The 5,196-nt window shown below is 36.9% G+C and overlaps 1 long non-coding RNA gene across 2 annotated transcripts; it reads left to right on the top strand.

Moving 5' to 3' along the window:
- The first annotated feature begins 1,674 nt into the window (after window positions 1-1,674).
- Window positions 1,675-4,676, top strand: LOC134805508 (uncharacterized). Of its 2 annotated transcripts, none has more exons than XR_010146302.1 (4): window positions 1,675-1,771; window positions 3,278-3,435; window positions 3,878-4,006; window positions 4,545-4,676. It is a non-coding gene; the product is annotated as an uncharacterized LOC134805508 (long non-coding RNA). The 2 variants fall into 2 exon arrangements; XR_010146303.1 differs by lacking the exon at window positions 1,675-1,771 and adding an exon at window positions 1,828-1,938.
- The last annotated feature ends 520 nt before the right edge of the window (window positions 4,677-5,196 follow it).

Here is a 5,196-nt window from a genome sequence, read left to right as displayed (position 1 = left end):
TTAAAAAATCGTCTCTCGAATTTAATAGGGTACCTGAAGTAAGTACAATCAGCACAGGTTAGTTAGGTGCGCCATTGCAATTTGTCTCTCGCTCTTTTCTATTTATATAGGTATGAAAATATTAACCTTAATTCTACACAATTACATCGATTTGTTTTGATCATAGTCATGTGATCTTTGAGTAATATTAGTAGGAACCAGCCTGAATCCCTATAAGCAACTTGATATTGTCGTAGTTGGAAAGTTGTGGTTGTTCTCGATTGTTCTGTCGGAGCGTCGCGTTGGGCGTCAGGAAACAATTGGACTTGTCCTGGGTCCTGGGATTATTCCTATAGCTCGATCAACCGCCTCATAAATACCAGGTAATCTTCTAGAAATAGTGATGTTGATGATTACGTTGTATTTGTATGTATTTATTTTAAAATTCTGAAAAAAATATCCACATTGTTTTTGTGGTAGATATGACGATTTGAAAGGCTCCTTAGGTAATATAGGTATCTCAAGAATCCCGAGTCATGATCGTAAAAAACGGACGCCATCATGAAAAAAAAATGTAAATAAACATTTTTTTTTCATGATTAACAAAGTTACAAACATAGTTAACAAAGAGGGTACAGTTCATGGTATAATAATATACTCCGCCTGGTACTCCATTCCGAGATTCGCGTATGACCTAACTGACACGCGCCTACGTCATCATGCTGTTTACAGGTTCTCAAACTTTGAAATGTGGGAGAATTTTAACCAACGGTGAAAATTATTTTAACGGCATTAATTTTAAGTTATTCATGTAGAAACATAGTAAAATAAAACAAATCTAATGTATTAAATTAAACTTTATTTATCTATACAAGACAAACGTTTAAAAAACTAATTCACAGTTACACATTAATTACCAAGCTTACGACGTGAAAAGTTTGGAAAACACTGCGACTGCTGACACTGAGCGAGAAGGAAATAACAATTAACACGCGTTCGACAAGGATGACGGTCAGGGCATGAAGTTATCTAGATCCGAATTGTCAAATGTCCACAGCGCTATCCTGTGTTGCCAGTAGTATAAACAGAATTACCCGAAAGTCTGAAATTTCTTTCGTGAATCGGAAGATATTGCTAACGAGTAATTAAAAATGACGTGTTATTGTAAAATTTAAGCTCAAATACATATAAATGAAAATTATAAAGAAATATTTTAACTTATTAACCATAGGTATAATGTACCCATGTAACATGTTATGTTGAAATAAAGTGGCAATGTTATTGTGACGTAATCGCGTGTCACTCTGGGAATGGAAGACCATGTTTTATTAGACCATGGTACAGTTGTAAAGGTTGGAGTCTTCTGGTAAGTATAAAATACTTGTGACAGAAGACACCGCTCTTGCAATTCTTCATTTTGCTTTAATCATGATAAAAATTGATATATGAGCATCAGAAGGGATCTTAATATTTCCGAAAAAATGGTCTCCACCTTGAATTTCTTCATTGCATGAATTATGATAAAAATTGGTATCTGAAGATCTGAAAGGCCCTTTAACCTAAATCAGTAGTCGAAATTACAAAAACGGCAGCTATCTTGAATTTCTAAATTTTTTATTCAATCGCGTCGAAACCATTTCTATGAATCCACTCTATAACCTATAACTAAATAGTTTTTAGTGAATCGCGGATTCTCAGTTTGGGGTGTCAGTCATATGGCGTTAAGTTTTACAATTAGATGGCCATGCCGTCAAAATAACAGAAGCATTGGACATCACCAAATTAATTATGGGTAATTATTATATTTCATTAATTATTTTCTTCATGTAAATGTTTCGTACCCCATAATATCAAGTATATGTATACGCATCGGTCAGTTATCAAAAATATTTAACCGACTCTAAGCCTAGTCGCTAGTGACCTTGTCTACGAAGCTGGAGGTAACGGGTTCGAATCCCGGTAAGGGTATTTACTTGTTTATTTATCACGAATAAGTATTTAAGTATATACTCGTATATATTCTATTTTATGTTTATGTAAATCGCCACCTAGTACCTATAGTATCTATAAGCTTTATCCTAAGCTTTGCTTTGTTTAAGCTAGATATGTGTAGGATTACACTGATTTAAACTTTCACGATTATTAAACATTATCAAACTACACAACGGGACTTAATCGCGTATTTAAGTTTTAAGATTTAGGTACCTCCGACGTTTCGAGGACGGCGTTGTCCCCGTGGTCTCGGAGAAGACTGGCTCAAGTTGACATCAACATCTTCTAGCCGCGCGAGTTTTTCGAACTACCCGCACTTGGTCTTGTTTATCAGTTTGAACGTTTTGCGCACTAGGGATGTTACTCTGTCGACACATAACACTAACGATATTCGATTTATCGACTGTCGATATTCGTTTCCGCTTACATTTACTAATGACTGGATTCCATGTGGATGAGATCTTAAAACCCTCGTCCCGATTAAAATTGCAATGTTTTTTGATTTCAATGGCTTCGGCTGGAAACTTAAATAGTTAAATACGCGATTAAGTCCCGTTGTGTAGTTTGATAATGTGTAGGATTGTCCCCAAATCTAGAGGTACATACAAAGAGCGAGAAAGATACCGCGTCATGTGACTAAGGTAGGTATGCCTTAGGGAAGGACAAGGTGATTTGCTCAAACACCGGTCAGACATCGGTTTTGTTATACAGTACATATGGTCCTACTTTCCGTGCGTATGTCAAAAGTTTAAAGGGCCATATGCACTGTAAAATGTTGTACGATACACGTGCGAATTTGCGAATAGGTAATTTGCAATTCGTGTCGATTTATAACCATTCGTTTCGAATTTCCTCTTTTCCGCACTTGTATCGTAAATAACTATTGTGACTACGTAATGGTCGACCTCGGCGGTTGTTACTGCATACAAAACGACCGCATTCCCAACACCGTCTCCGCAACTTGCTAATCTTCCAACTTGGATTGCTAGCGTCGTACCTTAAACTTCGAGGCATTACTATGCATTGGTTTAGTCTTATTTAACTTTGCCTCAATAGGATTTAGTTTACCAGTCTTTGACATAGTTGAATTACTAATTCTATAATAACAGTTTCAACACATGCTACGTGCACAGGATCGGTGTCAAAAGTTAAACCCGACCATTTCTTTTACTCACACACTCCTTTGGCGCAGCAAGCCAAAATAAGACTTTGTCTCCGATACGAGACGGGGCCACTTTTTCGGTCCCTTGCCTTGTCACCAAATTAAAAAACACATTATTTTTTTAAATGAGGAGTACACTGCCAGGTATATTGTTGTCGCGGCATCACAGCTGGTGTTGCGTGAAAGGGCGTCTCCGCGCGGCCGCCACCCGGCGCCGGGCGAGGAAATACTGTCAGTGTGGAAAAGGAGGCCGCCAATTCAGGAGGCCGAGATTTTTAATGATAAGAAGAAAAAGGCCTGTGGTAAATTCACATATATTGTATTACATCCATGCGTATATTATGCATTAATGAGTGTATAATATGTATTTATTTCGATAAAACTTTGTTCGAATGCTAGTAAACCTAAATTTTAAGAATACGGTTCTTTACAAATTTCAACCGTTTTTATTGGCATATTACTCGTACTTACCAGGTATCTGCGAAGCGCAAGGGCACTACCTACCTTTTCTTGAAGCACTTCCGTCGTTTTTTGAACCCTCATAACTTGGGTTTGGATTATACCAGATAAACAAAATTCTCGGGATATAATGCCTATTCCGACAGAATGGTAACTACGGAACCCTACACTGAGCATGACCCGACATGCTCTTGGCCGATTTTTATTAATAGTAGGTTCACTTGTTGTATGTTAATGGTAATGTTCTCGTTTTATAAGTTTGTAACACACTTCTTTCTTTTTCAGTTTCAAGGGTGCACTTTCTGTTCCGGGTCATACAACTGCTGCCACGATACTTCACCAGGACTCAAACCAAAACTGCCAAACAAGTCCATACTTCACACTTCGCAAATTACATCCAAATCGAATCTTACTGTAAGTAAAAAGGGAAACCTAATTTCAACTAGTTACTCTTAATTTAGGTTGGTTGTCACCGATCAAGCGTCAACCCAGTTTTCACACTAAAACCCGAAAAGTATCATAAATTATGTACTTAATTTTAATAAAAAGTGACTTAGCCCTCCAGTGGCCGAGACCAATGTATCGTTCGAACTTCGAGTACTCGAATACGGCGGCCCTGTAAAATAGAGTGTAGATGATTAATGATTACGTATTATACAGTATGTAACTGAACGAAAAGCAATTACTCAAACCCGTTAGTGTTTAGGTCATACTGAGCAACTTTTACTATGGGACCAACCCCGAAAACGAGGAAAAAGAAATGGATGTTTCATACATTTTGCTGGTCTGATGTTGAAATTTCCTATTGGAGGGTCAATTTTTTTTCGCGATTTCGGGTTTGGTCCCATAGTAGAAGTTGCTTAGTATGACGTAAACATTAACGGGTTTGAGCAATTACTTTTCGTTCGGGTACATACTGTATAAGTGAACACTTTTCCGTTTTGATTTGCAGGAATGCGCATGCACTAAAAACCAAAACTGCAATGGCAAGTCGATACACCAAGCCGGCATACAGAACCTGTGTAGGTTTACTGTTGATGCGTACTTTACTTGAATAAAGTAATACACATAATTATGGTAACTGATATACAAGTGTACTTTCTTACCTGTTTTGATAATAGCTACATAAAGGACGACTCACACTAGATCGGGCCATTCAGCCATCATAGAAAATGACATGTCGGGTGCCTCGGTCCGCTTACAGCCCGGTCTAGCGTGAGTCATCCTTAAGTCATAAAAATTGATAAAACAAATAAAAATATATAGGTATATATACAACGGTTTAGTAACATCAAATCATTTGTCTGGCGTTTTCATAATACATTCGTTTATACGTTACATCTACAACTAATTTATAGCCTGAATGAAGGCTTAAAATCTTTCTTTGTAATCAAGCTCATAATCCAAAAAAATATAATAAAAATGTGGCCTATAACGGCTCAATAAGAGTTCGAAATTAAAGCTGCTCCTCAGTGAAAATTAATTAAAACCTAAATTTTCTACAATGTATTTAACACTAATAACACCATACATAGGTGAAAACAGTAGGTTTACATTCTATTAAAAATAAAACAAATAATGAACTTAAAGCTGTAAAAACAGCG

Source organism: Cydia splendana, chromosome 2, assembly GCF_910591565.1.
Source record: "Cydia splendana chromosome 2, ilCydSple1.2, whole genome shotgun sequence".
Lineage (NCBI taxonomy): Eukaryota > Metazoa > Arthropoda > Insecta > Lepidoptera > Tortricidae > Cydia > Cydia splendana.
The sequence above is the reverse complement of the archived record's forward strand: the minus strand, read 5'-3'. Positions and strand labels throughout refer to the sequence as shown.